Source organism: Bison bison, unplaced genomic scaffold (genome assembly GCF_000754665.1).
Source record: "Bison bison bison isolate TAMUID 2011002044 unplaced genomic scaffold, Bison_UMD1.0 scf7180017864037, whole genome shotgun sequence".
In the NCBI taxonomy this organism is placed as follows: Eukaryota; Metazoa; Chordata; class Mammalia; order Artiodactyla; family Bovidae; genus Bison; species Bison bison.
Genome location: NW_011494609.1, coordinates 9,458,097 through 9,483,215, shown reverse-complemented (window position 1 = coordinate 9,483,215; position 25,119 = coordinate 9,458,097).

Below are 25,119 nucleotides of genomic sequence, written 5' to 3'. Positions count from 1 at the left end.
TGTCTCCTACCTTTGAGGCGTGAGAGATATCTACCTTCACAGGAGCTGAAGGAACGTGAGGCACTTGGCTCCTCTAGGAGGCATTTGGGAAACCAGCCTGCTTTTCTCTTGGATGGTGTGATGTGATGCTTGGAACCACCACAGCCTTTTTGTCATGAGGGAAACCCCTTAGGGTAGAGCCAAGAGACAGAAGGCAAGCAGGTCCTCAATGATATCCATTCCCAGACTTTCCAGAAGTGACAGCCAAGGATCTTGTTTTAAAGCTGGACTGAGCCAACACTTGTATCATAGAGAGTTTTGATGAATGCAACCTCTGACAGCTGCCACAAGTGAGCAGAAAAGCTAATAAAAGCACACTGGCCCATCTGTTCATACTTGGCTCTTCGCACCCACTTTGTCAATACTTGTCTCACCATTATGTGGAACTTGAACTTGGTGATATTAATAAAATCACTGGGTAGACACACTTGAACATTAGTTCACCAGCCCAGGTGACAGACCCAGGTCATCATGGGTGTCTACTGAGCCCCATTCATGTGGAAGGACCATGGGTCAGGCTGGGCTGGAGAGACCTGGACAAGTAGCAGGAAATAGGCTAGAATAAGGCTGTGTAAACAGAAAAACGTACAAATGTCGGGCAGTCCGGTCTATTCTCTTGTTTTTCTGGAATGTAGGTGTTCACTGCTGCAGTGGATTGAATGTTGTCTTGCCCAGAATTCATGTCCATCCAGGACTTTAAAATGTGACCTCGTTTGGAAATAAGATCTTTGCAGATGCATAAGAATTGGTTAAGAACCTGGAGATGAGCTAACCATGGATTATCCAGATGGGCCTTGAATCCAATGCCTGCTGTCCTGGTTAGAAGAGGAATAGTCCAGGGGAATGGACAGGAATGGGAAGATGGGGGAGAGACCAGAGTGAGGTGTGTACAATCCAAGGGCTGCTGACCACCAGTAGGAAGCTGGGAGGGTGGCCTGGATCGGACTCTCCTTTGGAGAGAAGGGACCAACTCTGCCCACACACTGATTTCGGAATTCTGGCCTCCAGAGGGTGAGGGGAATAAACGCCTGTTGTTTCCGACACAGAGTCTGTGGTCCCTTGGTCTGGCAGCCCTAGGAACCTGGCACCTGGGAATTCTAACTCTAAATCTACCCCCATTTCCACTGACACCCCAGTAAAGAACCCCTGTGATCATGAACTGTTGGTAGGTAGCACATCTCAAGAATGGGTCCAGCCTCACTCACCCTGTGTCCCATGGCACCTAGCTTCCCTTAAGATAGGAACAGGTGCTCCGAGAGAAAAATGCCAGGTTTCATGTGTAACAGGGAAGAGCTAAAATCAGACTCCATGTTGGATCTGTTTATTTCACTTTAACTTTTTCTTTTCGTTGCTTTGCTATTATAATCATACACTATGGTCTGTCTCAGAGAACCCCCGTCCCTCTGCCTGAATGTTTAACTAAACATTTGTTCAGGTCACAGAGAGACAATCTGACCCAGCCCAGAAAAGAAGAAATTAACACATCCCCTCGGCAAGACTGGCCATTCCAGGAGATGTTTTACAAGACTGATGTCCCTTTTTTTTTACTTTATTTCCTTACAGCCCTCCTCCCTCAACCCTGCATCTCTGTTCTATAAAAGAACCTGGCATCAGACCCTGATAAGATGGTTATTTTGAGAAATTAATCTGCCATCTTCTTAGTCTGCAGGCTTTCCAAATAAAGCCATATTTATTGCCTCAACATCTCATCTCTCGGGTTTATTGGCTTGTCCTGTGGCAAGCAGAGCAAGCTTGGATTTGGTAATACTTGGAGCTGGTGGCCACCTTATGTTGCGCTAAAGCTCCCCGTTGTAGGGACATTCATATTACCGTGTCATCAGCTCTGAGATGCTCTGGAGGAAATAAACAACTTGGAGAATTTTTCCAGGCAGAGTTTCTGTCCATAGAATCTTTTCTTTCATCAAACACTTACAAAGACATCAAAGAGCCAGGACACACAATGGGCCTGCAGTGTGATACACTGTCTTCTCGGTGAGAGAGGGAACGCCAGAATGCCTGGCAGATCGGAGTTAAATTCATGGACCGAGGAAAGTCACATTTCTTTCTTAAGCACAGAGGTTAGCTGATGCAGTGGCATGGGAGGCAGATTTGGGGAGAGGGACGTTTCTACCCAGAATACCCGTTCCTCCAGGCCCAGGGGCTGTTACCAGGTCAAAAAGGGAAAACGTGGCTCAGCCCAAAGCCATAGATCCGGGGCTGCCTGAGATTCAGCTGATCTGATGTAAAATGCTGAGTCCATATAGCAGGCACACAGGCCTCCAAAGACAGTGCAGAGCAAAGAAAGTGAAATATCTCATCCATGGCATTTTATATCATTACATAATGAAATATTACTATTTGGGATATATAGAGTTAAAATACACTGGTGAAATTAATTTTAATAATACATTCTAATTTTTGAAATGTTTTGATGTGGCTCCCGCTTGTGTCTAGAGCTACATTCCCCGCCAGACAAAACAGTGGGAGGGGTGAGGGTGGCCTTCACGGGCCACACATCTTTTGCTGGATGACCTTGTGGACAAACATGTGCTCAGGTCATTAATCCCCAGCCAGTAGAAGCAGGTCTGCATGCTGGGCTCGATGGGTAGAAGGTGGTGGAGTCCTTGGCAAGTTCCTGGAGGACGCAGGCGGGATCCCGGTTTCTAGGACCCCGTCTGGCCCAGCACAGTGCTGGGCGCATGGTTGGTGGTTTCAAACACCTGTGGACACTGTGAATGAAGACTGTTGCTGCCAGATCAGTAAACAAAGGATGTCAAGCCATCACGTTACAGCCACCCTGAAGGTGCCCCCCAGGAGATTCAGGATGAGAAAAGACAGGATCCCGACCCCCCCATAGAGCACGTGCTCATCAAAGGAATGATTGCAGTGAGCCCAGACTCTTGCATCTTCCCATACATAGAACAATGTTAAATTCATTAACCTGAAATGAAATCTGGTTTCCTTTCATTCATCTTTTGATCTTCCGACTACCTATTCTTTGTTACAAAACTCCTGTGTATCCTGGCTCCTCTCTGACCTCCTCAGAACTGTTCCTCAGCGAGATCTGAGATGCTGTGTCCCGGGCTTAAACCCACAGAAAGTCCACCAACTAAAATTTATTAATAATTCTCAACTTTAATTTGTGCTTTTATTTTTCAGTTGACAACAGAAAGCATGGGTTCGCTGCTTTTCTGCGACTTCTGCTCATAGTTTGTGCAGCTTACTCACGTCCCAAAAAGCAGTGGTGTGGAAGAACTCTCTCTGATTACAGTCTAACCTTCCTTTATGAGTAAAGGACATTCCTTCAGCTGTCCGGGGTTGGGGTTGGAGGCAGAGCAGTTGCAAGAAGGATGGGGGAGATCTGGTCAGCAGAGGGCAGTGTGGCAGCCAGGGCCCTGCTTCTAAGGAAAGGATTGCTTGGCAGTGAGTGTTGGTCCGTCATTTGGTTCAACTCTTTGCAACCCCAAGGACCATAGCCTGCCAGGTTCCTCTGTCCATGGAATTCTCCAGGCAAGAATACTGGAGTGGATTGCTCTGCCCTCCTCCAGGGGATCTTCTCGACCCAGGGATCAAACCCACGTCTCTTATGTCCCCTGCATTGGTAGGTGGGCTCTTTACCATGAGCGCCACCTGGGAACCCCCAAAATACATAAGCAAATGTAAATAAAAGTACAAAGACAGGTCTCAGGGGAGTTTCTGAGAGGTCCTGGCAGCAACCCACCCTGGCAGAGGAAAGGAGCAGTCCTGGGCCTCGGCATCTCCCCGCCGGCCAGCTTCTGCCCGTGTGGAATGATGCTTAGGACTTCAGTCTTCGAAGGGGTGCACACACAACTTATTCATGTATAATCTATCATTTATTGCACATACATTAATTGTCCCCCTAAAGCATGAACATTGCTCTGGATATTTTCTGGTTGGTCCTGGCTATTGCGTGAGCCTTCACCAGCAGAGGCATGTCTGGACCCTATGCAGAAGGGCTTGGGGGTCTCCGTGTGAGGCAGGAGGTGCCACAGTCCACGGGCCAGAGAGGGAGGCCCTGGGGCAGCGTGTCACCAGGTGTCGGCCCCTTGGGGGCAGGCAGGCAGTGGGCAGCTGGGGCTTCACCACGTGTGTGCTCCGCATGGACTTGTAGGTTCTCTGCACCAAGGGCTCCTTGCCTCATATTAGAGGCAAGCGTCTCTGTGAGTGCTGTTTACAGGAACCTGGCTGAACCTGAGCAGGACAGACATCTGGGTCCAGAGCTGCAGTGTCCAGATGAGGGAGCTCTCTCCCTTGCTTTGAAGGGAGCCTCCACTTTCTATGCCTTCTGGAGTAAGGAAGTGGGGACGTGGCCCTCCGCCCAGGGAAACCGGCCTCAAATTCCACAGGCCTAGAAGCACAGGACACTGCAAAGTGGGCAGTAGAAATCCCGAAGCCCTCCTCTCGCTCCGTTGCAAACACATGCTCTGTATTTGGAGAGATGGACTGAAGGGTCGCTGTCATTGTCTTGACACTGCAACTTTTAAAGAGGCAAGAAATAAAAAATTTTTCTTTTTTTAGCAAAATTTGTTGTTGTTCAGTTGCTAATTCATGTCCAGTTCTTTGAGACCCCATGGACTGCAACAGGCCAGGCTCCCCGTCCTTCACTATCTCTGAGTTTGCTCAAATTCATGTCTATTGAGTCAATGATGCCATCGGACCAGCTCATCCTCTGCTGTCCCCTTCTCCTTTTTCCTTCAAACTTAACCAGCATCAGGGTCTTTTCCAAAAATTTAGCAAAACTGGTCCTTGCTGAATGCCTCAAATTCTGTTGCTGGTGTCTGACCCAACCTTCCTGGGGTTGCTGAGGGTGACCAAGCCTGAGCAAAGCAAGGACTGTAGACTGAGTTCTCCAGGGACTCTGTATGGGGCAGGGGCAGGGGCGGGAGGTGGGGGGTGGCAGGAGTCTTTCTTACTGATCTGCACCTCCCTGCCCACACACACTCTAGCTCCCAGCCCCAGCCCCCTGGGCCATCCATCCTCGGGGGAAGGTTCAGCCTCGTAGAGGGCATCCGTGCAGTGGGTTCAGAAAGCATCGTCCTGGTAAGAAAGGCAGAGCCGCCCAGATTCCTCTCCTGCCCCTCTCTGCCAAGACGCCCAGGAATGAGAGTTTGCCGGCAGCAACTTTAGCCTCAGGACTTGAACGGGGCTTTGATCTGGATCCTGGAGCGGCGAGTGTGGGAAGCTTGCAGCTCTTTGGGCCTGGGAACAAGCCCAGACAGCTCTGCTCCAAGCTTCACCTCTGCCTGGCGCCCTCCCCTGCTCACTCCCCTGCCGAGCTCCGTGAAGGGGCCACCCTGGAGGAAATTCCCAGGAAGAGGTCCAGACCTCTGCGTGCAAGCTGCCTTGTACCTCTGGTCTCCATGCTCCACGAGACAGTGGACATTTTCACGAGTTTACAGGGTGGAAGCCTCTCCTTATACCTCTCATGTCACTTATTTAAACCAGCCCGTGTCTCCTAGTCATTTATTTACTCACTGAGCTTCCTTGATGGCTCAGACAGTAAAGAATATGCCTGCAATGCAGGAGACCGGGGTTCCATCCCTGGGTCGGGAAGATCCCACGAAAAAGGGAATGACAACCCACTCCAATATTCTTGCCTAGAAGAATCCCATGGACAAAGGAGCCTGGTGGGCTGTGGTCCATGGGGTGGCAAGAGTCAGACACGACTGAGCAACTAACCCTTTCACTTTACTTTCACTTCATCTCACAAATGTGTCCTGCGTCCCTCCCTCACCCCACTGCTGAGCTTCAGTCTGGGATGGAGGATTTATCCTTCTGAGGCTCTGGCTCAATGGATACTCCAAGCCTGATCCAGAAAACACATGGGAAATGAGGGCTGGAAGAGTGAGAACTTCTAGCCTCTGTAGTTGATAGATGGGAGAGATAAAGCATCCTTAAGAATGCCATTTTTAAAAACAATTTTGTTTGTTTATTTTTGGCCGGGCTGAGTTTTCATTGTTGCATGGATTTTGCTCTAGTTGCTGTGAGTAGGGGCTGCTCTGTAGTTGCAGTCTGCATGCTTCTCAAAGCAGTGGCTTCTCTTGTTGCGGAGTACAGACTCTACACACTCAGGCTGCAGCAGTTTCAGCACGTAGGCTCAGTAGTTGTGGCGCAAGGGCTTCATTGCTTCAAGGCAAGTGGGTTCAAGGCAAGTGGGTTCAAGGCAAGTGGGATCTTCCCGGATCAGGGATCGAACCCATGTCTTCTGCACTGGCAGGCGGATTCCTTACCACTGAGCCACTGGGGAAGTCCAGGAGGGCAATGTTTTAAGATTTATTTTTTTAGAGCAGTTTTAGGTTTACAATAAAATTGAAAGTCTCACCCAGAGTGCATCATTCCCATTAGGATTCACTCTCAGTGTTTTATGTCCTGTGGGTTTGGACAAATGCATAATGACTTATGTGCATCATTCTGAAGCTTCCCAGGTGACTTGGGGATAAAGAACCTGCCTGCCAATGCAGGAGACACCAGTTTGATCCCTGGGTGGGGAAGATCCCCTGGAGGAGGAAATGGCAACCTGCTCCAGTACTCCTGCCTGGGGGATCCCATGGACAGAGGAGCCTGGTGGGCTATAGTCCATGGGGTCGCTAAGAGTCGGACACCACTGAGCGACTGAGCACAAGCATGATGCATCATTGTAATACCACACAGAGGATTTTCACTGCTCCAAGTCTTCTGTGCTCTACCCACTCTGACAACCACTGATTTTTTTTAATTGTCTCCATAGTTTTGCCTTTTCCAGCACATCATACAGTTGAAATTACACTGTCTTTTCAGATTGGCTTTCTTCACTTAGTCGTCACATGCCCTTCGGGTTGAGGAACACTTGTTCACACAGTTCCATAGCTCATCTTATTCTAACCCTGGACGATGTTCCACCATCCAGATGTGCCTCTGTTCATTTGTTCACTTACTGAAGGACATCTTGACTGCTTCCAAGTTTTGACAATTATGAATAAAGCTGCTATAACCACCTACATGTACGTTTTTATGGGGACATAAGTTTTCAACTCTTTTGGGTAAATCTTAATACCAAGGAGCACAACTGCTGAGTCGTATGATAAGAGTCGGAGAAGGCAATGGCACCCCACTCCAGTGCTCCTGCCTGGAAAATTCCATGGATGGAGGAGCCTGGAAGGCTGCAGTCCATGGGGTTGCTAGGAGTTGGACACAACTGAGCGACTTCACTTTCACTTTTCACTTTCCTGCATTGGAGAAGGAAATGGCAACCCACTCCAGTGTTCTTGCCTGGAGAATCCCAGGGACGGCAGAGCCTGGTGGGCTGCCGTCTATGGGGTCGCACAGAGTCGGACACGACTGAAGTGACTTAACAGCAGCAGCAGCATGATAAGAGTATGTTTAGTTTTGTAAGAAACCTCCACACTATCTTCCAAAGTGACTGCACTATTTTGCACTCTCTTCAGCAATGAATGAGAGTTCCTTTTGCTCCACAACCTCACCAGCATTTGATAATGTCCGTGTTCAGGATTTTGGCCATCTTAATATGTATGTATTTCATCGTTGTTGTTGCATTTCTCTGACGACATACAATGTGGAGGAAAATGGGAATTTGATTCCCATTTCACAACCAATTGAGTCTGTGAAAGTCATCAAAAAAGTTATCCCTTCATTGAATATGTTTTTGCGGAAAGTCAAGTATTACTCTTGTTGTTCAGTTGCTAAATTATGTCCAACTCTTTTGCAACCCCATGGACTGTAGCCCGCCAGGCTCCTCTGTCCATGGGATTTTACAGGCAAAGGTACTGGAGTGGGTTGCCATTTACTTCTCCAGGGTATCTTCCTGACCCAGGAATGGAACCCACATTTTCTACATTGGCAAGTGGATTCTTTACCACTGAGCCGCTAGGAAAACCCCAAGTATTACTCTAGGTTCTATTTAAATCATATGTGCACATACGTGAAATAAATAGGCTACTTGATACATACAAAGTATATTTTTATAAATGCAAAAATATAAAAGGACCTACTGTATAGCACAGGGAACTATATTCAGTGCTTTGCAATGGCCTATGAGGGAAAAGAATTTGAAAAAGAAAAAATATATATATATAAAAGGAGGGATTGGGGGCAGGAGGAGAAGGGGACGACAGAGGATGAGATGGCTGGATGGCATCACTGACTCAATGGACGTGAGTTTGAGTGAACTCCGGGAGTTGGTGATGGACAGGGAGGCCTGGCGTGATGTGATTCATGGGGTCGAAAAGAGTCAGACACGACTGAGCGACTGATCTGATCTGATCTGATCTGATGACTGAATCACTTTGCTATACACTGAAACTAAAACATTATAAATCCACTATACTTCAATTTTTAAAAAAATGAAAAACATCCACAAAAAAAGGGAATGTAAAAAAAAATCTTAAAAAGAAAATAAAAATCAAGAATAATCTTGTTTTATAGTAACTATAAATGGAATCTAACCTTTAAAAATTATGAATCACTATATTATATATTTATACATATTAGAAACTATACTTCAATAAAAACCCTAAAATCTCATGACCTAGAGATAATCACTGTAAATTTTGGTAAACTATCTCCCAGTGAAGGAATGAAAATATTTTAAAAATCTTAAGCATATCTTCTATTCTTCAAACATCAACTTTTTATATCTAAAAGTAAAAACAAGAAAACAAGGTTGTACCACTTCACAAAAAGATCAGAACAGAACTTTGCATTATCCATTTTTCAGTGTGCTTTCCAAAAACTTGGGCCTGGGTATTCCAGAAAATGTTAAGTAAACAAATATTGCAGTCTGAATAGTGCTACACTAAAAAGCAGAAGTAAATATTTGTAGAAAGCTGTACATTCAAAGATGTTTCTATGGGAAGATAAAGGGAGTCAGTAGCCATATGCATGTGACAGAGTTCAGCAGCCCTGTGTCATCCCTTGTATGCAGTCAACCATCCTTTGCTACTGCTTTTTAATGTCTTTTTCTTACTAAGCCCAATAGAACAGATTTATCTCAGAGTTGATAGCGACAAAATATTTTCTCCTGTGAGAAAATGTGGGACATTGGAAAAGAAAGAATTCAAGGGAATAATTTAGCTGTGAAATTATATATAAAATCCTGAAAGAGATAAAGACATCCTAGGAAGTCAGGAATAGTACCAGCATATAATAACAAAATTTTTTCAGGTAAATTTAAAACAAATATTTAGGGGAACATCCCTGGTGGTCCTGTGGTTAAGAATCCACCTTCCAGTGCTTGGGACTTGGGTTCAACCCTTGGTTGGAGAACTAAGATCCCACATGCTATAACCAGAGTCCATGAGCCATAACTAGAGAAAGCCCATGCACCACAATGAAGACCCAGTGCAGCCAAAAATACTAATGAATAATAAAACAAATGTTTATCATTTTATTTAAATATGTAGTTTTCCAGCTCTGATTTCATGAGTTACAATATAAAATGAAAAAAGACACATAACAAGATAAAGCACAGGTCCGTGGAGCATCAGTGAGACAGAAGTGTGCCACATGGTAAGCATGGAGGGGACAGAACGGAGAGCAGGCTGACCTCTCATATCAGATGATGCTGTTCCAATAGCCTTGGAACCATACTTGGGAGAGTTGGGGCTTCCCTAGTGGCTCAGATGGTAAAAAATCTGCCTGCAATGCAGGAGACCTGGCTTCGATCTCTGGGTGGGGAAGATCCCCTGGAGGAGGGCATGGCAACCCACTCCAGTAATCTTGCCTAGGAAATCCCAAGGACAGAGGAGCCTGGCGGGCTACAGTCCATGGGGTCACAAAGAGTCAGACACGACTGAGCAACTAACACTTTCACTTTCAGAATGTGATCTATAAATGTGAGGTCAGACATTGTCCTCGGTTATACTGATTGGTGTCCTGATCAGGGCTGGATGGACTGAAGTCTGGGCTGAGCGTGGTCATTGTCTCTGGAGCCTGTGGTCCAGGAAAAGAGATAGTAACCAAGGTAACAGCATCAGGAACTGCAACCTGAGAGCCCACCTGGAAAGGACAAGTGGGAAGAGCAGAGACCTGGAGAAGCCCTCCTGCACAGAACAGAGACCCTGAGTGGGGAGGAGTCTGGCTTGTTCCAGTCCCTGAGGGACCCTACATGTAGTCAGAGGGATGACACCTTTGCCCAGAGATGTCCATGCCCTAGTGTGCATCACCATGAACTTGGCACAGTACATGTCAAAGGGAATTCAGGCAGCAGGCAGAGCTGAGACTGCTAAACCACTGACCTTAACTTTGGGAGGTTTTCCTGGATTATCCAGATGGGAGACTAATGTAAATACAAGAGTTCTTAAAAGTGGGAGGTTCTGACCCAGAGCAGCTGCCTGTGAAGAAGGATGATGGGGCTCCAAGTCAAGGAGTAAGGGTACTCCTAGGAGCTGGAAAAGGCAAGGAAACAGCTTTTCCCTGCTGGAGCCTCAGGAGGATTTGCACTGCTAACACCTTGGTTTCAGCCCAGTGAGACCTGTTGCAGACTTGTGACCTCCAGATGCTTAATATGGTCATTTTCTATGCACTAATTTTTGGTAGTTTGCTACAGAATCTGTAGTAGGAGGCTGGTAACACCTGATAAAGCTGCTTTCCCCTTCTCTCAGCCTTAGCATAGAACCATAAAATAAACAAGCATGCTTATGACCAGGGACATTCTGGAAATCATTAAGACCTGCCATCTGTGTGAGGCTGCTGCAGTAGGAATTCAGCGTGTGGTCACCTCCTTGCCTTGCAGGGTGGGTGAGGCAGGGCGGGTGGATCCACCATCAGCCACTTCTCTAAGCGGGGGAACCCCAGCTCTCTGCTGACCAGCTGTGCAATTCAAGGTGGCTCCTCAGCCTGGCTGGGTCTCAGTATCCTCCTCTGCCAAACAGGCATAAGACTCTCAACTTTAGGGTCACTGGGACAATTATAGAGGGTAAGCGCAAAGCATCTCACACTGACTGGCTTTTAATGGGATCTCAAGCAATGGGTGCTCCTGTTAGTTTTGCACGTTTATGTATTTAAAACAGAACGCTCATCATCTGCTTTAAGAGGACTTGAGAGTATATGTCAGAACAATTACATGAAAGTTATGAAGTGAGAACAGAAACAATTTAAAGAGCGTGTTCCAGGTGTCTGCGATGAGCTCATTCCTGCAGATGAAACCGCGCTTGGCTTGCACTTCCCAGGTACAGAGTGGAGAACAGACCAGGTGGCAGGAGCCTCCTGTTGCCTGCAGAACACCTGCCAGCTTCGCCAAGGGGCGGCCTTCTTCCTGCTGAGAAGCTGCAAAAGATTCTAAAGACATATCACGTGCATTGACATGTATGCGTTTTTAGAGAGAACACATTCATATGGCTTAAATAGTTTCAAATGTGCACATATATTATACAATTCATATATACATAGCCATATGTACTCACCACATATTGTATATACGGTGAAAATCCTTTCAACTCTCCTCCGTCAGGTGCTTCCCCCACAACCCCGCCTCCTCCTTAAACAACCATGTTACTGGTTTTTCTATGTATCCTTCAAGAGTTTCTTTAGGGAACTACAAGCAAATAAAAAATAGATATTCTTGGGGCTTCCCTGGTGGTCCAGTGGTTAAGAATCTGCCTGCCAATGAGGGGACAGGGGTTCAATCCCCGCTACGCAGAGATCCCACAGGCCTTGATGGAACTAAGCCCATGCACCACAAATACAGAGCCCACATGCCACAATTAGGGAAGCCAGTGCACTCTGGAGTCTGTGTGCCACAAGCACTGAGCCCACATGCTGCACCTACAGAAGCCCACGTGCCCTAGAGCTGTGCTCTGAGACAAGAGAAGCCACTGCAGTGAGACAAGAGAACCCACACAGCACCGCTAGAGAGTAACCACTAACCTCTGCAACTAGAGGAAGACCCAGCACAGCCAAAAAAAGGATGACATAAAAAAGTAATAAATAAAAATTATTTGAAAATAATAGACATTCTTGGTCCCCTCCCCACCTCTTTTTACACATAAAGTTTTACTATTACGATGCGGGCTAACATTTACATGGTGCTTATATGCCAGGCATGGTTCTAATGTAACCTTCACAATAGCCCTGGGTGATGAATAAATTATTGGCTCTGGTTTACGAATGAGGAACCCAGGCACAGGGAGGTTAAGTTACCTGCCCAATGCCATGTAGTCAGTAAATGATCCAGTGTCTGGGAGACTTGCTGTTCCCGGATTCCCTCTCTGAAGCACTCACCTGGTCTGAGACAGCACCATTTTTACATCTGGTTTAGCAGGAGTTGGGGAAGTGTTCTTTTATTAGCACTGGAGAGAAGCCAAGGGTGTTGCACTTGCTTCTTACTCAGTGATGTAGTTTATTTGGGGAAAGGGCAAAACTAAAATTGTCAGTTTACTAATTTTTTATCATTTTTAACTTTAAGCAGTGTGGAACTTGGAAAATAAAAATGCGTAGTAGGATTTTTAACAATATATATTTTGTCATAGATATCTCAAACATTTTGGCGGGGGGGGCAGGAACTAGAAATCAATCAATTTAGCCCAAGAATGCCAATTCTGTATTTTGTGTTGCTGATAGAAAAGAGAACAAAACGCTCCAGTTACCTGATGAGAAATAGCTATCAGAATTCAGATATTTTCATGGAAGAGTAGAGATGGCCTCATTCAAACACAGGCCACCCCTTCTTGTGCACTGGGCATCTTGCCTGTGGGAAGCCCAGAAGGTTACCTCAAAAGAGATTTGAATCTTCTTAAGTCCCAGGACGGGCTTCCCGGGTAGCACAGTTGTAAAAAATTCACCTGCCAAGGCAGGAGACCCAAGAGAGGCAGGTTCCATCCCTGGGTTGGGAAGAACCCCTGGAGGAAGAAATGGCAATCCACTCCAGTGTTCTTGCCTGGAGAATCCCATGGACAGAGGAGCCTGGAAGGTTGTAGTCCATGGGGTTGCAGAATCAGACACAACTGAAGTGACTTAGCCTGGCAGCACAAATCCCAGGACAAACATTTAATTAAGAGCCCAAAATTCTGCCCAACAATGAGTTGAGATTTTATAGGTCTGGAAAATTCTGAGAAAATAAGCTGTTTATTCATAGTTATAACAAATGAAAAACAACCCACATGCACAGTGAGGGCAGAATGGCCAACAACTGTCTCATGCCAGCCATGCCTCCCTGGTCCTCAGGGTCACAGACTCCTGGGACTCCTGCAGCATTCCCAGGACTGAGAGCTCTCTGGACCAGGGTGAGAGCTCTCTGGCGGGTGACCATCTTCCTTCTAGCCTCTGGGCTTGTGGTCAGCTCTAGGGGCTGTCGTGACCCCTGCCTCACTAATCTCCCTCTGACAACAGCTTCATACCCCAATACTGTGCTGTGGTCTCCTGCTTCAGTTTCCCTTTATAGGCCTTCTGTGGTTTGGCAGGGTCATTCAAGGATCCCGTCAGATCCTGTCTAGCCCTTGTGAGCCTTTGTCTCTTGAACTGGATTCCCCATCTCTCTGCCAAGTGCACTTATAGGCCCCATCCTATAAGTGAAATAAGTCCTCCAGAGGCACAATAAGCTATGACCAAGAATCCCACACCACCTGGAACCTTTCACCAGCTCAGATGTTTATCCCACCTCTCTATGCAACACAGACTAAGCTTACAAGTAAAACATTCAGCTGGGGCTTCTCAGTGTTTCTAGAGCTTGTATTTATGAATCCCCTAAAAGAAAAATTGTGTGGACTTCCAAGTTTTTGTTGAATCATTTTAATGTTAATATAACTTATATGTGTAGCAACATGAGAATGTGTGTAAATGGTGGCTCAGACGGTAAAGCGTCTGTCTGCAATGCAAGAGACTCGGGTTCGATCCCTGGTTTGGGAAGATCCCCTGGAGAAGGAAATGGCAGCCCACTGCAGTGTTCTTGCCTGGAAAATCTCATGGACGGTGGAGCCTGGTAGGCTACTGTCCATGGGGTCGCAAAGAGTTGGACATGACTGAGCAACTTCAGTTTCACTTTCACTTTCATAGCTCTTGTGTAACTAAAACCCAAGGAGGTTTATAAATAAAATGAAAGAAAACTATAATATCAATACTTTTCAAATTAGCAATAGAAGCTTAGTGTAATGGATGATGCTGCTCTGTTAAAACTGAATCACCAATGACGGGTTTAAATTTTTCTTTTAAAAATTTATATTTCTGTTTTATATTTTAGTTGATTCCTTTGGTTTTGAGAATAAAGATCCCTCTTTGGAGTTATGGTTATTGTAATTATTATTTCTCTTTTTAAACAAAAAACTGTTTAACCTCCAATCCACCCCTTTGATGGTCCTAAATATGTAAGTTGTTGTTGTTCAACAGCTAAGTCATGTCCAGCTGTTTGTGACCCCATGGATTGCAGCACTCCAGGCTTCCCTGTCCTCCACTATTTCCCAGACTTTGCCCAAATTCACGTCCACTGAGTCAGGGATGCCATCTAACCATCTCATCCTCGGCCACCCTCTTCTCCTTTTGCCTTCAGTCTTTCCCAGCATCAGGATCTTTTCCAATGAGTAGGCTCCTTGCACCAGGTGGTCATAGAGCTTCAGCTTCAGTGTCAGTCCTTCTAATGAATATTCAAGGTTGGGTTCATCCCAAAATATAATAAAAAACAGCTTGCAATATTAAAGTCTACACTGGATGTTTTTTTTCTACTGTATTTACTGCTAATGAAATGCTGGGAGTTTATATGAAGAGAGACAGGATCCCCACCATTCATTCACCACCCTCAGAACTACAGAGCAGGTGGGAGTCTCGGTGGTCCCCACTCCTCCTCTGGTTCAAGGTGACTACGGCTCACTCACCTTGGTTGGCTGCAAAGCCTCATTCATATATTTGGTAGTTGATAATGATTATAAATCGAGTTTAAGTAGGTAACAAGGGCTTGAGGCTGCAGAGAATTTAAGGTGGTCATTCAGATAATCTTTTTTGCTCTTTTGTGACTCCATGGACTGTAGCCCACTGGCTCCACTGTCCATTGGATTTCCCATGGACGCATGCACACAGACACATGCACACTCATGCACACTTGTAAAAATCAGTGAAAATTTTGTGAAAACACAAAATTAAGATGGCACTCTGAGGCTGACCTGTTTCTGAAACAACATGCTATAAGCCGAGTGAGTAAAGATTTGGAAATGTGATACCATTTGCTGGTGAGCTTATGAGCAGAGTCACACTCCCATACAATGTTGCAGGGAATGCAAAGTGGCACAGCCTTAGGAAGAGGAATTGGCAAAATCTAACAAAATTTAGAGCTTTCATACACTCTGACCCAGCTCCTAAAGTATGTCCATCATTTACTCCAAGCATCAAAATATGCCAGCTGAATATTTATTACCACATTGCTTGTAAGAGCCAAGTTTGAAAACAACGCACATTTCTAGCAGCAAAGGTTTAATTGGCGCAATATGGCACATCTACAGGCTGGAATAGTACACAACCAAGGAAAGAATGAGGTTAACTTGTACATACCTACAGGAAAGTTGTCCAAGTCATGTTGCTAAGCAAGTTGCAAAAATTCTACGTATGACATCTCATCACTGCTTTAAAGAATTAACATGTGTTTTAAAATGCATAAAAATTTATAGTAAATGGTTAAAATGGTTCATTTGGTCTTTTCCCCAAGATACCTTTGTCTATTCAGGGTCTTTTGTGGTTCCATACCAACGGTAGGATTTCAATTCCAGTTCCAGTGTCAGGGGTATTTTCATAGGGATCACATTAAATCTGTAGATTGCTTTGGGTAAGATGGACACTTTAACAACACTATTTCTTTCAATTCATGAATATGGGATTTCTTCTTGGTCATTTCTATTGTTGTCAACTTCCTGCATCAATGTCTTGATCATTTTCCAGAGTACAGTCTTCCACCTCATTGGTTAAATTTATTCCTAGATATTTTACTCTTTTTAACTGGATTGTAAGTAGGATTGCTTTCTTCATTTCTCTTTCTTATAGCTCATTATTAGTGCATAGAAATGCAACAGATTTCTGTATACGAATCTTGTATCCTGGAACTTTACTGAACTGAACTCTTTAGGGTTTTCTGCATATAATATCATGTAATCTGCAAAAGTCTTTCCTTCCAGTTTAAATGCCTTTTAATTCTTTTTTTTGTCTGGTTGCTGTGGATAGGTCTTGCAATACTAAATAAAATAGAAGTGGTGAGAGTGGGCATCTTTATCACGTTTCTGATCTTAGAGGACAACAAAGTTGGAGGTATTACGCCCCCTGACTTCAGACTATACTACAAAGATATAGTAATCAAAAATAGACACATAGATCAATGGGACAGAAGAGAGAGCCCAGAAACAAACCCGTACACATATGGTCAGTTAGTCTACGACAAAGGAGGTAAGCATACACAATGGAGAAAAAAACAATCTCTTTAATAAATGGTATTGGGAAAACTAGACAGCTACTTCTAAAAGAATGAAATTGGAACATTCTTTACCCTCGTATACAAAAATAAACTAAAAATGAATTAAAAACTTAAATGTAAGACCAGAAACCATAAAACTTCTAGAAGGAGACAAAGGCAGCTCAATCTTTGGCATAAATAGTAGAGGCATTTCTTTAGGTCTGCCTCCTAAAGCAAAGAAAAACAAAGACACACACGGGACCTAACTTAAAAGCTTTTGCACAGCAAATGTAACCATCAACAAAATAAAAAGACTACCTACTAGTGGGAGAAAATATTTGCAGATGATATGACTGACAGTGAAATGGGCTTCCCTAGGAGCTCAGCTGATAAAGAATCCTCCTGCAATGCAGGAGATCCCGGTTCAATTCCTGGGTCAGGAAGTTCCCCTGGAGAAGGGATAGGCTTCCCACTCCAGTATTCTTGGGCTTCCCTGGTGGCTCAGGTGGTAAAGAATCTGCCTATAATGCAGGAGACCTGAATTCGGTCACTGGGTTGGGAAGATCCCCTGGAGGAGGGCATGGCAACCCACTCCAGTATTCTTGCCTAGAGAATTCCCATGGATAGAGGGGCCTGGTGGGCTACAGTCCATGGGGTCTCAAAGAGCTGGACACAACTGAGTGACTAAGCACTCATGACTAACAAGGGGTTAACATCCAAAACATATAAACAGCTCGTGCAATGCAACATAAGCAAAGCAGCCCGATTGTAAAATGGGCAAAAGAACCTGAACAGACAGTTTTCAAAAAACAGGCATCCAGCTGAACAATAGGCACATAAAAAAACATTCAACATCATTAATCAACTGATTAATGCAAATCAAAACCACAATGAGGTATCACCTTACACCTGTCAGAATGGCTATCATCAAAAAGATCCCAAATAGCAAAAGTTGGTGAGTATGTGGAGAAAAGAGAACCCTAGCACACTGCTGGAGGGAATGTAAAGTGGTACAGCCGCTGTGGAAAGCAGTATTGAGGTTCCTCAAAAAATTAAAAATAGAACTACCATTTGATCCAGCAATTCCATTCTGAGTATTTATCTGAAAAGAAAAAAAAAATGAAAGCACTAATCTGAAAAGATACATACATCCCAATGTTTCATAGCAGCATTATTTACAACAGTCAAGATATGGAGACAACCGAAGTGTCCAAAAGTAGATGAATCAATGAAGAAGATGTGGTGCGTATGTGTGTGTGTACATATTCACTTTCATACATATATTATATATATGCAATGGAATACTACCCAGCCATTAAAAATCGATGCTTTCAAATTGTGGTGCTGGAGAATGCTCTTGAGAGTCCCTTGGACAGCAGGGAGATCAAATCAGTCAATCCTAAAGGAAATCAACCCTGAATATTTATTGGAAGGACTGATGCTGAACCTGAAGCTCCAGTACTTTGGCCACCTGATGGGAAGAATTGACTCATTGGGAAAGACCCTGATGCTGGGAAAGATTGAGAGCAGGAGGAGAAGGGGATGACAGAGGATGAGATGGCTAGATAGCATCACCAACTCACTGGGCGTGAATCTGAGCAAACTCTAGGAGACAGTGAAAGGCAGGACAGGGAAAACACGTGCTGCAGTCCATGGAGTTGCAAATAGTCTGACATAACTTGACGACCAAACAAGAACGATAACATTTAAAAAGAAAGACATTTTGCCATTTGCAACAACATGGAAAGACCTGGAGGGTATTATGCTTAGTGAAATAAGTCAGACAGGGAAAGGCAAATACTATATGTTTTCACTTACTTGTAAAATCTAAAAAATGAAACAAGTGAACAAATATAACAAAACAGAAACAGAGTCACAGAATTAGTGGTTACTAGGGGGAGAGGGAAGAAGAGAGAGGCAAAACAGGTGGCGGGGATTAAGAGGAACAAATTACAAAGTATAAAATAAGTAAGTTGATTCAAAGATATAATGTACAACATAGGGAATACAGTCAATATTTCATAATAACTTTGTATGGAATATATCCTATAAAAAATATCAAATTACTATGTTGTATACCTGAAACTAACACAATATTATTGTAAGTCAACTATACCTCAATTTTTTAAATGATTGATCTGCCAGGGGAGATATGGAATTATGGAAGATTTAACTCACTACTTCATATGGGAAGAAAGCAGAGTAACTTTTTTATCTTATAATAGAAAACTCAGGGAGTCAGGCATTATTTTAAGGGCTGGTGATACAGTGATAAAGAAGCAGGACAGAGCCCTGCCCCCAGGGGTAGCTATTCTGCTGTAAGAGAGACAATAAGCCACAGACACGTGATGATGCAGGAAGTGATGTTTCCTGTGACGGAAAACAACCAAGATCTGAAAGTTTTCAGTCAGAACCAGTCCTCGTCTCCATTCCCACCAGCAGGGTAGGAGGGTCCCCTTTTCTCCACACCCTTTCCAGAACTTTTGTTTGTGGATTCGAGTACAATGGCAGTATATACACTAACATATGTAACTAGATAGCCGATGGGAATTTGCTGTATGACTCGGGAAACTCAAACTGGAGCTCTGTAATAACCTAGAGAGGTGCGAATGGGTGGGAGGAGGAAGGGAGATTCAAGAGGGAGGGGACATATATATATACTGCTGCTGCTGCTAAGTCACTTCAGTCGTGTCCGACTCTGTGTAACCCCAGAGACGGCAGCCCACCAGGCTCCCCCATCCCTGGGATTCTCCAGGCAAGAACACTGGAGTGGGTTGCCATTTCCTTCTCCAATGCATGAAAGTGAAGAGTGAAAGTGAAGCCGCTCAGTCGTGTCCGACTCCTAGCGACCCCTTGGACTGAAGCCTACCAGGCTCCTCCGTCCATGGGATTTTCCAGGCAAGAGTACTGGAGTGAGGTGCCACTGCCTTCTCCGATATATATATACACCCATGGTTAATTCATGTTGATGTATGACAGAAATCAAACCATTATTGTAAACCAATCATCAATCAATAAAAATAAATAAATATTTTTAAAAAATCAGTCCTCCTCTACCTTTCGCACATGTTTTCCCCAGAGAAGGTGGACGGGGACATTGTCCACCAGTTGCAGGACGGGAGGCATCAGCAACCATTCCAGGCAGGTCTCCTTATTCTTAGGGACCTGTCTGTCCACCTTTTCATGGGAGACGCACTGTGGTTTGGGGTCATAGGAAAATGATAGCCGGGAACAGACTCATTATAACAGATTACAAAACAGAGGATTTTGGACTTCCCTGGTGGTACAATGGATAAGAATCTGCCTGACAAAGCAGAGAACGCAGGTTCGATCCCTGATTGGGAGGATCCACACGTGTGGAGGAGCAACTAAGTCCAGGTACCACAACTACTGAGTCTGTACCCTAGAGCCAGGGAGCCGCACCTCCTGAGCCCACATGCTGCATACACGCCAAGAGCCCATCGAGGCAAGAGAAGCCACCGCAATGGGAAGGCCATGCACCGCAAAGAAGAGTAGCCCGCACTCATTGCAACTAGAGAAAGCCCCTGCACAGCGATGAAGATTCAATGGAACCAAAAATAAATAAATAAAAATATTTTGTTAAGTAAATATACCTTTTAAAAAGGAGGGTTTGTAAGTTTATTGCCCAAATCATTAGACTCTGCTGCTTCACAGGGGATCTTTCGAAAACTATTTTTTATGAAGACTATTAAGGGCCGGGTGTTTTGCTAAGACTCACACTCTAAGCCTTAGAGCATCAGCGAAGGAAACTGTTCTTATTACACAAACATAGGAGCCAGTGACTGGTGGAAGGGGGATTCGAACCCAGGTCTCATCTGGTCACTGGTCCATGCATATGGCACCATCCTGCCTGTCCCCACTGGACGGGTGACGATGGGCTGACACTCTCCTCACACTCAACGCCCACCCCTTCCACCACAGCTCTCCCACCAGGCTCACTTCTGAGAGCCCTCCCCTCGGCATTGTCAAAACGGGCTGTGACTCAGGACCGTGGAAACTCCCTCTGCACCTCCCCGTGGCTCAGCGGGCGTGGGCTCCCTCCCGGCAGGTGCTGAGTCAGGCTCGGCCCTGAGAAGTGGGGACACGCACACGTATGTCACAGCTAGTACAATGCACACAGACGCAGACAGTGCCCAGGGCCCGGGGAATTGATGACAGCTTGCAAGGAAGCAGACATACGTTCAGACTTTGCTCACATCACTTGAGGAACTCTGACAAAGCCCCCAGGATGTTACCTGGAAATGTTATTGATCAAAGTTGCGTAGCCCAAGTCTAACAGAGTCACAAAGTCCCATGTTCTGGATTAATACAAAGTGACATGAGGGACCATCTCACACAGTGGGCAAGTGGACCAACTGTGGGTTCAGATCAGAGCCAATCTTCAGCTATTTTAAAACTATATGTTCTTGACAAACGTTATCAAATTTCTCTATGTCTCAGGTTCCTGATCTGCACGATGAGCATCTTAATTCTTCATTCAGAGTCATGGGGAGGGTGATCTGAGGGACTGAGTAGGGCTCACCTAGCACTGCCTGGCCCATGATGTGATGAAGGGGCTGTGACGAGACCCTCATCTCGTTGGTCCCTTCCCACAGAGGAAAAGCCACTGCAGAGCTGACCCTGTTCCTTCACCATCAAGCTCCAGCCAAGAGTAGTGATGCTGAGGGTGCCAAGACCTGAAGTTTCTCCTTTCTGCCCCCATGACCTCCTTGTTTGTATAATTTTTCTTTTGAATCTTCCTGGAGAAGTGGAAATGGAACTTTCCTATGAATCTTCCTGGAGAAGTGGAAATGGAACTTTCCTAGCTGAACTCTATGATGACACTTCCAAGATCCTCAGAGAAAGCAAGCTCGAGCCCGGCCAGTGTTGCTCTGCCTTTGCAGAAAGTGGATTCCTGGCCTCGGGGAATTGTCTTCTGCCCCCAAAGCCAGGCAATTTGTTTTCTGTTGTTGTTTCGTTTGTTTTAAATTAGCGTATAATTGCTTTACAATGCTGTGTTAGTTTCTGCTGTACAATAAAAGAGACCCTGCCATGTGTGTGCATATGTCCTCTCCTTCTTGGGCTTACCTCTCACTCCACCCCCCACCCCACCCCTCTACATCATCACAGAGCACTGAGCTGAGCTCCCTGTGCTATACGGCAGCTTCCCACCAGCTGTTTTACACACGTATGTGCATGCATGCTCAGCCATGTCCGACTCTGTGATCCCATGGACAGTAGCCCACCAGGTTCCTCTGTCCAAGAGATTTTGTAGGCGAGAATACTGGAGCAGGTTGCCATTTCCTACCCAAGGGGATCTTCCTGACCCGGGGATCGAATCTGAGTGTCTTGCGTCTGCTGCGCTGGCAGGCAGATTCTTTACCACTGCGCCACCTCAGAGGCCTATGGTAGTGTATATATGTCACTGCTATGCTCTCAATTTGCCTGGCAGGCTACGGTCCATGGGTTGCAAAGAGTTGGACACGACCAAAGCAACTTAGCACACACAAGTATGCATGCCTCACGTCCACATGTCCATTTTCTACATCTGGGTCTCTATTCCTGTCCTGCAAATGTTTTATCCAGCTAAAGGGTCAGCACAGCTCTCGCAGTATCTCCAGCTATTATTGATCCTCTACTCTGCTGGGTTCAGGCAGTGTGAAACTGAATTTGCACAAAATCATTTCTTCAAATCCTTTGAAAGCCATGTGCAACAGCAAGGAAAGGCACCCAGAGTGTCCCAGGTTTGCCAGTCTGTCCGAGGCGAGTGGGTGACTAATCAGCTTTCTCCTCAATCTGACGTGAGACACCCAAAACCATTCATGCCTTTGCACCAGGGGCTGCCAAACAGCTATGGCCCCTCTGCCTGTTTTTGAAAAGAAAGGTTTGTTGGAAAACAGCTACACTTGCTCACTCATATGCTGCCTATCACTGCTTCTGCACAATGACAGAAAAATCCGAGTATTTGTGACAGAGACTATATGGTCCTCAAAGTTGAAATCATTTTCAGAAAAAAGTTGCCAATCAATCCATACTCTGCTCCAAGTATCCATCGCCTGTTTTATTCCTCTCTCTCTTAAAAAACAAACAAAGATGAACCTATTTGCAAAATAGAAATAGAGACCTAGATATAGAGAAGTGTGGATACCAAGGGGGTCAGGGCTGAGAGGAACTGGCAGATTAGGATTCATACTATATACACTACTGATACTACATACAAGATAGATAACTAATGAGAACCTACTGCATAGCACACGGAACTCTACTCACTGCTCTGTGGTGACAAAAGAAGCAAAGAGGAACTGAAGAGCCTCTTGATGAAAATGAAAGAGGAGCATGACAACCTGGCTTAAAACTTAACATTCAAAAAACTAAGATCATAGCATCTGGTCCCATCATTTCATGGCAAATAGATGTGGAAACAATGGAAACAGTGACAGACTTTATGTTCCTGAACTCCCAAATCCCTGCAGACAATGACTGCAGTCAGGAAATTAAAAGATGCTTGCTTCTTGCAACAAAAGCTATGACCAACCTACATGGAGTATTAAAAAGCAGAGATATCACTTTGCCAACAAAGGTCTGTATAGCCAAAGCTACGGTTTTTCCAGTAGTCACATGTGGATGTGAGAGTTGGACAAAAAGAAGACAGAGGGCCGAAGAATTGATGCTTTCTAACTGTGGTGCTGGAGAAGACTCTTGAGAGTCCCTTGGACAGCAAGGAGATCAAATCAGTAAATTTTGAAGGAAATCAATCCTGAATATTCATTAGAAGGACTGATGCTGAAGCTGAAGCTCCAATACTTTGGCCACTGGATGCAAAGAGCCAGCCCATTGGAAAATACCCTGATGATGGGAAAGATTGAGGGCAGGAGGGGAAGGGAGTGACAGAGGATGAGATGGTCGGATGACATCACTGACTCAATGGACATGAGTTTGGGCAAACTCTGGGAGTTAGTGATGGGCAGGGAAGCCTGGCAGTGCTGCAGTCCATGGGGTCACAAAGAGTCAGACACGACTGAGTGACTGAACAACAACATATAGTACAAACTATGTAAATAGAGGTATCCCATACATAGAGGAATATATATAGGTACTCTGAATATGTATACCTATATATACCTCTATTTTTATCCATACACACATTTATATATAGTACAGATTACAAAAATAGAGGTGCCCCATATATAGAGAGGAGATACACACACATATATATACATGTCTATATATACATATATACACAAGTACCCCCATGCTAATGCTAAGTTACTTCAGTCGTGTCTGACTCTATGCGACCCCATAGACGGCAGCCCACCAGGCTCTGCCGTCCCTGAGATTCTCCAGGCAAGAACACTGGAGTGGGTTGCCATTTCCTTCTCCAATGCATGAAAGTGAAAGTGAAGTCGCTCAGTCATGTCCGACCCTTCATGACCCCATGGACTGCAGCCCACCAGGCTCCTCCGTCCATGGGATTTTCCAGGCAGGAGTACTGGAGTGGGGTGCCACTGCCTTCTCTGACCCCCATATACATAGGTATGTGTGTATACCTATATATATATTATATATATACACCTAGGTATACAAACACAGACACATAAAAAGTACAGATTACATAAATAGAGGTGTTTTCCTGATGCTGGGAAATACTGAGGGCAGGAGGAGAAGAGGGTGACAGAGGATGAAATGGTTGAATAGCAACAGCAACTCAATAGGCAGAGAAGCAAACTTTGGGAGACAGAGAAGGCCAGGGAAGCCTGGCATGCTGCAGTCCGTGGGGTCACAAAGAGTTGGACACGACTGAGCGACTGAACAGCGACAAATGTATGCATTTATTTAGGTAATCTATGGTATATACAATAGCAAAAAGAAACACCAAAAGGAGGAAACACCCCAAAACATGTGGAGACGGCAGAATCGTGGCCTTGGAGGGCTGCGCTTTCTCAGGCGTCCACATCGGTGTGTTTCCCGGTCCACGTGAGTCAGCCCCACAGCACCCAGCCAGGCAAGCAGAGCCATGACTGATGCTTAATCTTCCTGGGAAGCCGGCGCACCATCATTCATCTTTAAGAGCCCTCGGTGACTCACGAGTTCTGCACAGGACTGGGGCTAGCAAGAACTTCATGAGAAAGCCTGTTTGTCCTCGCCTCCCAGGCCCGCTTTAGAAGGGTGAGCAATTCAGGCAGCTATGATCACAAAGGAGAAAAAAAAGTTTTCCCTCATCCCGTGCTCCTGAAGAAGCCAAGGCACGAAGGGCCGCAGGCCATGTTGACATGATCTCGGGCGATTTCTGCCCAAGGATTTTAAACTCTTGCACAATCGTGAGCAAAACCCATGACCGTCCCGGTTCACAGCCACAGACTTATCAACAGCCGATCAAGAGTGACATGTAACTTGTACTTTTTGTTGCTGTTTTGTTTTGTTTTGCTTATAACTTAACTTTTAAATTTTATTTATTTATTTTTGGTTGTGCTGGGTCTTCATTGCTGCTCACCAGCTTCCTCGAGTCATGGTGTGCTGACTTCAGTAGCTGTGGCTCAGTTGCCCTGCAGCACATGGAATCTTCCCCAAATAGGGATCGAACCCGTGTCCCCTGCATTAGCAGGCAGACTCTTAACCACTGGACCACCAGGGAAGTCCCTACTTTTAATTTTATTAAGCATGCTTCTTAAAGTGAAATGTTCTTCTGTTCTAGTTTCTCCCAT